The 14,476-nt window shown below is 41.7% G+C and overlaps 1 long non-coding RNA gene across 1 annotated transcript; it reads right to left on the bottom strand.

The window, feature by feature from the left end:
* Positions 1 to 7,039: 7,039 nt before the first annotated feature.
* LOC125532398 lies at positions 7,040 to 8,181 on the bottom strand. Its single transcript, XR_007294074.1, has 3 exons — positions 8,145 to 8,181; positions 7,737 to 7,797; positions 7,040 to 7,061 (listed from the first exon to the last, which is right to left on the bottom strand). It is a non-coding gene; the product is annotated as an uncharacterized LOC125532398 (long non-coding RNA).
* Positions 8,182 to 14,476: the final 6,295 nt, after the last annotated feature.

Raw genomic sequence — 14,476 nt, 5'->3', positions numbered from 1 at the left:
CCAGCCCATCCGGGATCAAGTCTTCATCAATCTCAAGATTGGCTAAGTATCTCAAAGGTACTCATAGAGGTAGGGTATGCGTGCGTACATTCATAAAGGTAATTGTATGTATGTGTGGATGGGCATATGCATTGTATTGTGTTAAGAAAAATCGATAAACGGATGGACAAAAAAAATGCAAAAATGTCCTTCGCTGATGCAAGGTTTTGGTTACCGAGTATCAAAAACTAACTAGATCCGGATCGCGCCTTGGCGCGAGGGTGCCGGTCCCAGCGTTTTGCTGAAGCATGTAACGACATGTAAGTAGGAATCCAGGTATAGCATTTGCACTTATACAGGATAATAATAAAGTAAGAAACATTTAATTGTGATAAAAGTAAAACACAATGAAGCTCAAGATCATCATCAGATTATAAGACAGGATCAAATTTGGTACATTCATACGACCACGAAAGATAGCCATTCGACATAAAGTTCAAAACAAAAGCGAGAAGACATAAGAGGAGGTAATAAGAACAGGAACATAATAAAGGAGAGGCAACTACGGAGCCATAATCACTAAGCATACTAATAAGTGACGTAATTCATCTGCCTTGTCGATGTACTTCATAGGGACTATATCACACGAACCTGATACAAACAAACTGTGAGATATATGGAATGCAATGATTTCTGTACTCAAGCATCAACCCTAATATCTTGAACTTTAACAGTAGGCCAATAAGAATCAATATGGTCCAAGTAAGCAATGGCCCTTATCTAATACATCAATCAAATCCAAGGAAATTTATCTTTGTATCCATCATTCCATCAACCATGAATAAAACAAGAGTCTAATGAAGAGTCGCTCGAAAACAAAGTTTGTTTGGATGCACAAATTGAGAAGCCACCAAACAATATATGAACATAAAAGTATATTTCACGATTGGTTTAGCAGCTTAAGAAAGTGATCAAATCGTCTCTCTAAACTATATCATCATTGCCACTCAAATGCACATTCAACATTGTCAACAAAAAATAGAATACACAACCCTTGTTGATAGCTAACCATGGATTTAATATTCTGCAACCTAGATCTCGTGTTATCAATGCACATAATAAAAAAAGAACATATATGCAGCTTCATCACAAAATACATGAACGTATAACTACAACTCGGCATAGACAACTAAAGTCTCAGGCATAACGTAGACCAACGGGAATGATGACAGGATGCATCGAGAAGAAAGTGCATTATATGTACAATAAGACAAAATTACCTTGATAGGCCTAGTAGCAGTTATGAAATGGGAGAGGTGGCATCTAATAGGGCGCCCTGCGCCCTCTTTTCCAGATGTCCTTCCAAGCGGCTGATTGTGTCTTCCATTATGCTCAGCAGAAAATCATCGACCACCGACGCTTTAAAGAAGCAACAAGATGTGAGTCCACAAGTGATAGTTGGGTAAGTAACATACATGCGTGTTATCAAGCCATCTACATGTCAGTTACCAATCGATCCATATACATAGGAACCTCAGAATCTGTAACAATAGTTGCTCCATCAATACACAATAAGAAAGCACAAATGGCCAATGTTTTTCCTACCAAGCCATATGGATCTTCTGACAGCACAAGAAAAGATATCATCTTACAGTATTGCTAGTTAACAGCACAATAAAAGGGATTATAAACCCACCAAATCATATACATCTTCTCATCCAGGGCTTTGTTTAAAAGGGTTTAAAAGGGCAAATCGTAGACATTCTTGTTTGTCTTTTCGTTTGTGATGTACATCTGCTCATCCAGGGCTTTGTTGTTGTTTAGGGATCTGTCTAGGGTTTGCTCTTGTGCTTTTCCCCAACACGCCAGGCTCCTTCGACACAGGTCTACCTTTTTCTTTCCTTGGCGTTCGTCTTCTTGATGGATTTTATCATTTGGTTTACCGCAGTAGATTATGTTGTCGCGAATGACTGTATTTCAAGATATATTATCCGAGGATGATGGCATAGGTATATGATCTGGCTGGTTTATAATCCCTTTTATTAAGATCAGATAAGGTTTGGTATATCCGATCTTTACAAAGGGTGAGAATGTGTATAATTTGTTGTTTTTAATTGGTGCAATGCTAACTAAAATGATAAAACATGCTGCTTTAGATGATACAACAAATTATGAAACCTTAGGACACCTAAAAAATGAAGTAGCATATTCTACTGTGAAGCATTTGACGGTATCGATGAAGTGCTTTTGAATATAATATGAATTTCCCAAATGCACCGCCTACCCTGATTTGCAACGTTCTAAAGCAAATAATATAAGGTATTATGTATGAACTTTAATACTGGTGATATAGAGAGAAAATGAACATGTGCAAGGTTACTGAATAACCAGTCAAGAATTGATATTTGTACGGAACTATGGATTGAGAAATCTAACACCTGAACCATGCGTTATCATGTCAAATAAATAAGAAGAAAGCACCTCGACAAACATACACTTATTGCCATTTCCTCAAACATCTTGCATTTTGCTTAAAAGCGTCACATATGTGCAGCAACAAAGTGATATGTTCTCTCAGAGCAATCACAAAAAAATGAATCTGGACGAGGGGAGAAGATGATTACTGACATGGAGAAAAATCAACTTGGAGAGAGAGACCTGAGATCATGTAATTAACCGCGAGGACGACAATGAAAGTAACATGCATCATTTCTTTCTTCTGCTGTCAGACTTGAGATCCTGTAACCACCATTAGCAAATCAAACATGAGATCATGTCAAACATTTAGTCATAAATATTGTCTTTATCAGGTTTCGAGTATCACAATAGGCTAATAATTAATCATGATGTAATTGCATGGTACAGCATGACTTTCTTTTGCTTCATATGAACATATTTCTCTATGAAACACTCAAGGTTCGTATTAGTCTCCTGCCTTCAAAGTGAAAGGTTTCAGTTCTAAGATTTGTAATGAAGGAACCGCTTATGCAATGAACATAATGTCTCTAAATACATGAAGAGCAGCTCTAAGTTTTGTAAAAAGCACCAAAAGAGAGAAAGGTGAACAATGAAATTTATGAAGTAGCAGGGTAAATGACTAAATAAATAAAAGTTTAAGAATATAGAGGAATAATATTGTGCCTGTATTAACCATTCATGGATGCTATTAGGAATGCATGACAACATCAATGGCCAGTAAGTATAAATTTAAGATAAAGTTTAGATAATTTCTTCAGCTCCATTCAAAGTCTAAGCGATCTATAATTTTACACTTTACACATCCCCAAAATCTAGGAAAAATGGATGGCAAGATCTCTTAAACTGCAGGCCTAATGGTAGGAAATCACACTTTATTTTCAATGGAGGTGACATTATCTTGTGAATCACTGGCACTATTCTCACTAAAACGATAGGAGCACAGGGCCCTGAGCAAAAGAAGAAGAAAACACAAAGATTTAGTTAGCGGCCACAGGAGGACAAAGAAAGTAAATTGTACTCTATATAGGTAGTTACAACAATGTCCTAAATCGAATTAAAATATAACGATCAGATCCACTTATACATGTTTGGGCCCAACGGTTCAGAGAACATATAGTGCAGTTCATCTTGTGTTTTTTACGGGAGTCTAGTACTTATATGAATAGAAACAAACTAAAACCGCTACATGGAATATCCGGGCAAACCGGCACATACATCAACTGTGTGAAAACTCTGTTTGGGATACAAGTGAGATAAAAAAGAAAGCTCAAGCAATCATCTCCACTCCCCACGAGAAACCTGCTCGCTTACAGCAACACAACTGGAATAAAAAAATATCTAAACGAAGAGTAGACATGTTATAGAGATTGAAGTCACAAAGAAGTGGCTATATCTTTTGGAACTAACAATAAAAACAGAACCAAGATACGAAGTTACAGACATGTGAATGCATCTGTTGTTTCACACCCACTGAACTGAACTGAAGTTACCAAGAGCAGAGGAAACAGAGTAGTAAAGCACTGGAGAGTAGTAATGCGTTTTTGTTTCATGCAGCTTTAATTTACTTCCGTTTTGTTCTTAAGTGGTGTAACAAGTATGTGAATCACAGAGACAGACACATTCACTAATACAAATCCTAGCCAGTGAGTGTATTAGTTGAGCAGAAATAATCGCCAATGCAAGTAGAGCTTTCACAAGTGACCAATCGATTTATGCACTCACTCATTTAGTAGGATTTTATCAGTGAATGTGAAGAAAACAAACGGGGTAAAATTAGCTGGTTCGTGAATGCACACAGATCTCGGCTACTAACTATGGATGAATATATGCTTCATAACAGTCCAACACAAGTGTGTACATACGTATGGCGTCATTTAACTTGGAACAATTAAGCACAACAAATTCGTTCCCTGACATTTTCGCCTAAAAAACGTGTGAAGGGTATGCGACAGCGTGCTTTTGTCCCCATCCGTTTCAGAACAAAACTGACGAGGAATAATAACACACAGGCCATGCATGATCGAGTTGATCTGATCATTGTACAGTAATTCAACAAAGCTTTAAATTTCAGGGACAAGGGAAACCCAACCACATTTCTCATAAATTTTATGAAACGTACAGAAATCAAGTATTCAGCAGAAATATTTCTGAATGCAAATAGAGTTTATTTCCTACCAAATGCATAAAAGCTTCTGGGGACAGAGTATGAGCGAATAAAGTATAGCGTATGTTTTCAGACTACAATGCCTGATAGTGGGCAGCATAACCTGCAGGTCCTTGGACGTGGACGAAGACTTGAATTCCGCCACGGATCCAACGACCAACCGACGAGGGGATGAACCAAAATAAGGAGCACCTGCAAAGAATGGATCAGTCCAAAACGAAACAAATGTCAACATGGGCTCAGCTGAAGCAGATGATGAAAACTGGGTCAAAATGAAGGTTTAGCCACAGATCGATGAGTGTGGTAACAGATACGGACCAGCGACGGGAAGAACTACGGATCTGCAGGCAAAAGAGACCTGAAATCAATCATAAATGACCAATCCAACGGCGAGAAAGCACAAGTGACAGTGGGAATCACCTTAACCAGCATCACGGTGGGACGATTCCATCACAGATCGCAGGGGACCAACCCCAAGGGTGATTCACGGATCAGGCAGCAGAACAACAGGACCCTTTTTGGGGGAAGGGCAGCGGAGCGAAAGAAGAGAGGAGGAGCGGCGCCACCTTGCCCCGCGGCGCCACCAATTTGAATTGACAGACATTTGTTAGTTTACTTCCTTTTTGGGGCGGACGACAAATGGAAGCATATGTTGTGTAGCAAGAGATATTGTAGTACCCTTAATGCTATCTCCATATTCTACACAAAGGAGAACCACTTTGGATAATATTCAGCGATCTAGATACTACATAACCGCTTCAACATTAAAGAATATAGAAGATAAAAGTATAGTTCCTAGGAATGGAAGAACACATGAATTATTACAAATAAATAAATGAATCATCACATGAATGTAGCCAGATGAGTATTTTCTAGATTTTATTAGAAGAATAAATTAGGACGAACCTTTCAGCCATGTAATGTAAATACTATTTACGCATTTCAGAATTAAACTGAGCTGAAAGCTAACATTACAATTGAGATAAGATACAATGTATGATAAAGGCTGGAGGATACAAAAGGACAACAAATTTAAATAGAGCCTTTGTTTCTATCATTTTTCCACCTGGAGAAGACACGACTACACCCATTAGATCTAAAATCTTACATGTCAATTACTCGACACACAAAACCTTTAGAGTCATAGTACCTAACCATGATACCACAATGGTTGGAATGGCATCAACATAAGCTTTGTATTATTTTAGACCAATTATATCTGATAGAAATTCACAAAGATGCATATATAGAGAAGTATATTAGAGAGAACACAGTACTATATATTGAGCTGATGCTTCAAACTAAACTCCAATGATTCAGCAGTGTAGTTCTCGAAACAGTATACAAAATGGTGGATTATGCCGAATCAGTGATATAGATTAACTAATTACAGATATAACCATTTGATTAGGCATAATAATAAAATCATTTGTTTCCACTGCACACAAAAGTACTTCTCATTATAAAAGACAGGACATACGTCCACTATTGTTTATCTCGGGATCAAATTACAAATATGAAATCTCTATAACTATATCAGCACCTTGTGGCTCTAAAGCCAAGATTGCTTTTTTTTCTCCTCACACCTGTATTCTTGCTAGCAAATCTAAATCCACGTGTCCCTTATTATACTGCAACGTACAGTTTACTGCAATTGTAGATGGAGAATCTCCAACAGCTCACTTATGAAATGAGAAATCAAATGTTTTCAGAAGTTCTACTACCATCTATGAACCGTTCAAGAAAAAACAATTATCAAGATTGCATCAAACATAAGTAAAAAAAATAGAGGGGAGGGGGAGGTAAAATAAGCTACCTGAACACCCAAGAAATCTGCATCCACTGCCAGCTAAAAGGCGAGTCGGCAATCAACACCATGATCTATACTTAAGAAAGCATACAAACAAATTAGTGTCAATCAGGTGAAGAAAAATGAAAGATGGAAGAAGAAAAAGAAACTGGAATTTCTAGGGTCCGGGAGCCGGCGGCTCACCCTCCGCGTGGTCAAACAAAATAATGACTAATTTACCGTATTACTTTTCAGCAACGTTGTACCATACAGAAGTACCGAGGTAGCAGGAAAGTGTCGTTAGTATCATCATATGCGGCAGATACATATATGCAAGTACACATCAAATATAGCTGATGTTGAGTATATGAGGTGCTGACAACCCAACTAAAAACTGCAATGACCAAGCCCTACATAACTTATAATTTACATGACACATGACATCTCATTGCACTCATATAATGATTCAAATCCTGCTGGTTGGCTAATAGCGATGCAAAATCTATTAACAACAGGAAGGACAAAAGAAGTAGACTTCACTATATATATATAGTCAGGTACCTTGTTATCGACAATGTGAATATTGAGAATCTCAGTTCCAGACTGATGCACATTCATCCTGGTTGCACTAGACTAAACTGACCTTGCAACCTGCATTAGTAACAACAGAAGGCAAGATTGAACACTATGTCAATGCAATCTGGATAAGCAAAGTTAGCTAGCACTACCAGAATCGCACCCCTCCAAAGCTAAGTCTTCATAAGCTAAGTCTTCATAATTCATGGCTTAGTGCAAGATCTGGACAGACCCAAAAATAATGTCATTTATGCCAACCAGACCCAAAAATCATGGGAAATAATCCACAGTATAGAGCTAATAACATGTATCTACTGCAAATTACCATTCCATTGAAAAAGATTATTTGCATATGATCTCTAATCTAGACATAAATACTAAAGGTCACATGGCATGATCTTTTTAACTGAACTAAACCTCCAAGATCATGTACTAAAGATGAAGGATTTATGTGCAAACTCAAAGAGAACTGGCAGGCTAATCTAGCTCTTTCACTTAATAAACCCAAGAAAGCCTGAGGCCTGCATCAAAAATTTCTTTAATAAACATACAAGGGCCATCCCTATATAGCAGTTTCTTCTACTAAATCCCTATCTATCAAGCACCTCCTCTCGTAAATAAATGTGGTAGGGCTCTCTAATCAATCAAACAACCGGTAAAACATGATGCACCAAAGAGAACTGCTTATTAGGGAGCCATACACGCATCAAACCTAATAGGAAAAATAAATTAGGGGGGTAAGTCAGCCACCTAAACACCCAAGATGTGCTCTGCGTACACGTGAGGCAGCAATCCACGACAAGGATAGTACCTGCAAAACAAATTAGGCAGCACATAAACAATACAATGTCAATCAGGTGAAGAGGAAGCACATAAGAATGAAGCAAAAGAAGAAAATGAACGCTCAGCAAGCAGCCAAAATAGCCCATGAAACATCCAAAGGAACAACAGAGGCAAGAAGAAGAAACCAAAAGAGGAACAGGAGATGCAAAAGGATGCAAACGCAAAAAGATTTAGGGGAGATCAAATCCACTGGTACGGGACTCACTTCAACCAATCCGCAGCAACCGGGCCATGTTGAGGCTAAAATCCCTACGAATCACGATATATAGACCTATATATGCAGCGGGAAAGAGGAACGAACGTCTCCCTCCTCACCTGCTCTGCTCGGTCGCGCCATGGCCGACCTTGCGGGGATCTGGACGCGTCGCCTGACCTGCTCGGCCACGGTGGCCCTCCTTGTCCTGGCTTGTGATGAGGGGAGGAGGAGAGGAGATGGTGGGGGCGCTCCTCCTGCCTGTGCAGGTGAGGACGACGGCGACGACGCCGGGGAAGTGGATGGCGCACTACAAGAAATATGCCAACTTGTGACCAGCACTATTGGTCACTAAATGGTCACTGTTTTCAATTTGTGTTCTTTTTGTGACCAAAAACATAAGGTCAATAGCTGGCCATCATAAACTGACTATAGCGACCTTTCTTCTGGAATGGTCGTAGACGTTTATGACCAAAATACATCTACTATGGCGTTTTGGTCACTAGCAACCTCCCCAGGCCACGTAAGCATCCAGCGTGGCAATCTGATGTGGCACAAGATTCAGCCCGGTCCAATTTGATATTTGATTTTCTACATGGGCCTAGCCTAACAATTCGGCCTTTTTATATATTTTTTCTATCAATTTTTGATCGGCTTCATGGGCCAAGCCCAACATTGCAACTTTTTTTATTGTTGGGTTGTGGCCTTTTTGTCTAAACAAATTTAGTTTTTCTTTTGTTGCAACCTCTGCAGAGTGTAAAACTATTCGAATAGCCGTGTCCACAGTCAAGGACAGTTGGGCCGTGCTGCTTAAACTACGTCTAGAATTTTACAAACCACGTGTGTGTGTGTGTGTTGATGAAGCTAAATGGGTTAAGTCAGATGACTTGACACGATGATCAAGTTGGATTGGTGTCCAACTCTGTTTATGTTGATATATGTAACTTGTTCATACGGATATATGTACTCTCATGATGCATACTTTACAGGTTGATAGATCATGCCATTGCACTCAAAACTAGCCTTCTGCAAACTACCTACTTAGTGCTATATCATTGTATTATTGTGCCTTGTTCCAATCATGAGTTGCTTGTGAGTACATTCAAAGTACTCATTGGCTTGCCACTGGTTATTTTATTGGCCAGGCATGGAAGAACAGGAGTTCGAAGAAGAGTTCTTTGGAGACGAACATGCGAACTAGGACGTTTCCCAGTCAGAATGCATGTAGGGTTAAGGCAGATGGCATGGGTTCTACTTATCGACGAAAGATTTCCGCTACTTAAGTTTATTCGATATTCAGCCCTCATGGCTTTATCTATGTAAGACTTGACCATAATGGTCATAATTTGTGTAAGACGATATGTATGGATATAAGACTCTTGTTATTCAGCTTCTGTGTGTTCAGTGAGCATTGATCTCTGGGATCACTGTACACGTGCATTCGGTGATCACGACTTATGAGTCGGGGTCCCCACATTGCGGGGGCTCTTCCGTGAAGGGATCTTCCTAGACTGATGGTGTGTGAAGATGCTCTAAGAACACATTGCTGGGAATGGGCTCTCGCTTAGAACCTATCTTAGCGAGGTCATCTACTGCGTGGTTCTTCAGTCGGGGAATATGGTGGAGCTCTAGACCTTCAAACTTCTTTTCTAACTTTCTAACTGCATTGCAATAGCCAGTCATAGCCGGGCTTCTGACATCCCACTCTTTCATCACTTGATTAACCACCAAATCTGAGTTGCCGAGGACCATTAGGCGACGGACGCCGAGTGAAATGGCCATTCTCAACCCATAGAAAAGAGCTTCGTACTCAGCCTCATTGTTGGAGGAATCAAAGTGAATTTGAAGGACATAGCTAAGTTTGTCGCCTCGCGGAGATACCAGAACAACTCCAGCACCAGAACCACTCAACATTTTGGACCCATCAAAGAACATAGTCCAATGCTCCGACTGGACTTGAATCGGTTGTTGCTGTTCAATCCACTCGACAAGGAAATCTGCTATTGCTTGGGATTTGATTGCTTTCTTTGATATCCAACGAAAGGAGTTCAATCGCCCACTTTGCCACTCGACCAGATGCATCTCTGTTGTTCAGAATTTCTGACAATGGAGCATCGCTGACGACTATGATGGAGTGATCTGAGAAATAATGTGCCACCTTCTTCGCAGTCAAGTAAATTCCATAGACCAACTTTTGGTAATGCGAATACCTCTGCTTGGATGGAGTTAAGACTTCAGAAATATAGTACACTGGGCACTGAACTTTATGGGTTTTACCTTCTTATTCCCGCTCGACCGTGAGTACTGTACTGACAACTTGTCTAGTGGCTGCAATATAAAGCAGCAAAGGCTCCTTGCTAACTGGAGCAGCGAGCACCAGCTAGGTGGAAAGCAGGGTTTTGAGCTCTGCAAACATTGCGTCAGCTTCAAGAGTCCACTCGACCTTATCAGATTTCTTCATCAATCGGTAAAGAGGTAATGCCTTTTCACCGAGACGAGAGATGAACCAACTCAAGGCAGTCAAACAACCAGTAAGCTTCTGAACGTCGTGTATGCGCACGGGGCGCTTCATTCGGACTATTGCGCCGACTTTCTCTGGGTTTGCGTCGATTCCCCGTTCAGAAACGAGGAAACCAAGTAACTTGCCACCTGGAACTCCGAATGTACACTTTGACGGGTTAAGCTTGATATCATATCTTCTCAGATTGGCAAAGGTTTCAGCGAGGTCAGTCAGTAGGTCGGAACCTTTATGTGACTTAACCACGATGTCATCCATGTAAGCCTCCACATTCTGACTGATTTGAGTGAGCAGGCACCTCTGTATCATGCGCATGAATGTGGCGCCAGCATTCTTGAGACCGAAGGGCATGGTAACATAGCAAAAGCACATGAATGGGGTGATAAAGGCTGTCTTTATTTCATCGGGACCATACAGTCGCATCTGATGATACCCGGAATATACGTCCAGAAAGGACAGTCGCTCACATCCGGCAGTCGAGTCGACTATTTGATCGATGCGGGGTAGAGGAAAATGATCTTTCGGGCAGGCCCAATTGATATTCTTGAAGTCGATACACATACGGAGTGAATCATCTTTCTTGGGAACCATGACGACATTGGCGAGCCACTCGGAGTGGTAAATATCTCGGATGAACTCGGCTGCCAGAAGCCGAGCCACTTCCTCGCCAATTTCTTTTCACTTCTCCATGGTGGACCATCGGAGATACACTTTTATAGGTTTCTCTTTTGGGTCGACATGCAAACGGTGCTCAGCCAGATCCCTAGGTACACCTGGCATGTCAGAAGGTTTCCATGCAAAGAGTCCCAGTTCTCACGGAGGAACTAGATGAGCGCTTCTTCCAATTTGTTGTCGAGTGTTGTTGATATATGAGTCGGAGCAGCATTGGGATCAGTCGGGTGAATATGAACTGACTTTGTTTCACCAGTCGACTTAAATGCAGACTCTGAAGTAGGCTTCTTAGCTCTCAACAAATCACTCGGATCTGTTGTCTTCTTGTATTCTTCCATTTCAATTGCCGCCATCTATTCATCGGCAATCTTTGAGCTCTTCTGGAAGCACTCTTCTGCTTGCTGCCGATTACTGGTGACTGTAATCACGCCCCTAAGGCCAGGCATCTTGAGCTTGAGATACACATAACATGGTCGAGACATGAATCGGGCATACGCAGTTCTGCCCAGGATAGAGTGATAAGCACTGTGAAAATCCATGACTTCAAATGTCAACTTTTCCTTACGGTAATTCTTTGAGTCGCCGAAGGCCACATCGAGAGTGATCTGGCCGAGTGAATCAGCTTCCTTTCCAGGAATAACTCCATGGAACCGCATGTTGCTCTCGCTGAGCTTGGACATCGGAATGCCCATCCCTTTGAGGGTCTCAGCATATAGAATGTTCAAGCCGTTGCCGCCATCCATCAAGACTTTAGTCAATCGGGTGCCCCCAACGATCGGGTCGACCACCAACACTTGCCTCCCAGGGGTGGCGACGTGCGGCGGGTGGTCTAACTGGTCGAATGTGATAGGAGTCTTTGACCATTTCAGATACGTTGTTGTTGCCAGAGCAACCATATTCACTTCCTTGTTGATCACTTTCAGTCGACTTTTGCTTTCGACGTCAGCAAAGATCACCAGGGTGGAATTGACATTGGGAAATCCATCATCATCCTCTTCTTTGTCCTCGTCCTTATCAGATTCCTTCTCTTTTTCACTGGGTTGTTTTTCTCGGAACTGCTGAATAAGGACTCGGCATTGTCGAGTGGTATGCTTGGGATAAATCATATTCCCCTCTTCATCCTTCTTGATGTGAATGTGACATGGTAAATCCAACACATCGTTACCAGCTGCATCTTTCACTTTTTTAGGGGTCCGGGGTCCTTTAGGTTTTCCTTTGGCTTTTCCTTGGATTGCGGCTGCAACCTCTCCAGGTGCTGCAGGTTTTGCCTTGCGTTTTTGCTTCCGATTGGAATTTCCTCCACCAGTGTCCTGGCCGACTGGTTTTCTCTTGCCACTGCGGAGTCAGTCTTCTTCTTCTCCGTTTGTGTACCGAGTGGCAATCTCCAGCATTCGTGTCAGAGAAATATCTCCTGTCCGACCGAATTTCAGATTGAGCTCTCGATAGCGTACGCCCTCCTTGAAAGCGCAAACTGCTTGGTGTTGAGACACATTATCCACAGTGTGATGCAAAGTGGACCACCTCTGAATAAAATCTCTCAAAGTCTCATTCGGTTTTTGCACGCAATGTTGCAATTCCATCAATCCTGCTGGCCGTTTGCACGTGCCCTCAAATGTTTTGACAAACACTCGAGCCAACTACCCCCAGCTGAATATACTGCCTGGAGTCAACTGATTCAACCAAGCTCTAGATGACCCCTCAAGCATCAGGGGAAGGTGTTTCATGGCTACCTCATCGTTACCTCCACCAATCTGTACGGCCACTCGGTAATCTTCAAGCCAGGTGTCAGGCTTTGACTCACCAGTGAACTTACTGACCCCAGTCACCAACCTGAAGTTGGGAGGGATTTCAGCTGCCCTGATGGCTTTGCTAAAACACTCGGGGCCTGAAACATGTATTCTGCTCCCAGTCGGGCGATCTCTGTCTTGCCCTTCTCTATGAACCCGATTCCTGTCCACCAAGCCTTGCACCAGAATTGACCTTGTATCAAACCCTGGTTCTCTTCGGTCGACTGGCCTCCTCCGCTCTTTGCTGTTCGGGCACCTATCATCATAATGCCGGGGCACATATGATTCACCCCTTGATGACCCACAAGTATAGGGGATCTATCGTAGTCCTTTCAATAAGTAAGAGTGTCGAACCCAACTTGGAGCAGAAGGAACTGATAAGCGGTTTTCAGCAAGGTATTCTTTGCAAGCACTGAAATTATAGGTAACAGATAGTTTTGTGATAAGGTAATTTGTAACGAGCAACAAGTAACAAAAGTAAATAAAGTGCAGCAAGGTGGCCCAATCCTTTTTTTAGCAAAGGACAAGCCTGGACAAACTCTTATATGAAGTAAAGCGCTCTCGAGGACACATGGGAATTATCGTCAAGCTAGTTTTCATCACGTTCATATGATTCGCGTTTGGTACTTTGATAATTTGGTATGTGGGTGGACCGGTGCTTGGGTACTGTCCTTACTTGCACAAGCATTCCACTTATGATTAACCTCTGCAAGCATCCGCAACTACAACAAAAGTATTAAGGTAAACCTAACCATAGCATGAAACATATGGATCCAAATCAGCCCCTTACGAAGCAACGCATAAACTATGGTTTAAGCTTCTGTCACTCTAGCAACCCATCATCTACTTATTACTTCCCAATGTCTTCCTCTAGGCCCAAATAATGGTAAAGTGCCATGTAGTCAACGTTCACATAACACCACTAGAGGAAAGACAAGATACATCTCATCAAAATATCGAATGGATACCAAATTCACATGACTACTAATGGCAAGACTTCTCGCATGTCCTCAGGAACAAATGTAACTACTCACAAAGCATATTCACGTTCATAATCAGAGGGGTATTAATATGCATATAGGATCTGAACATATGATCTTCCACCAAATAAACCAACTAGCATCAACTACAAGGAGTAATCAACACTACTAGCAACCTACAGGTACCAATCCCAGACTTTGAGACAAGAATTGGGTACAAGAGATGAACTAGGGTTTGAGAGGAGATGGCGCTGGTGAAGATGTTGATGGAGATTGGCCCCCTCCCGATGAGAGGAGAGTTGGTGATGACGATGGTGATGATTTCCCCCTCCCGGAGGGAAGTTTCCCTGGCAGAACAGCTCCGCCAGAACCCTAGATTGGTTCCGCCTCGTGGCGGCGGAGTCTCGTCCCGAAAGATTGCTTATGATTTTGTCCTCAACGAAAGACTATAGTAGAATATGGGCATCGGAGGGCCACGAGGGGGCCCATGAGGCAGG

The sequence above is a fragment of the Triticum urartu genome, unplaced genomic scaffold (genome assembly GCF_003073215.2).
Source record: "Triticum urartu cultivar G1812 unplaced genomic scaffold, Tu2.1 TuUngrouped_contig_9811, whole genome shotgun sequence".
NCBI classification, from domain to species: domain Eukaryota; kingdom Viridiplantae; phylum Streptophyta; class Magnoliopsida; order Poales; family Poaceae; genus Triticum; species Triticum urartu.
Note: the sequence above shows the minus strand (reverse complement) of the source record. Positions and strands in the feature narration are given on the sequence as shown.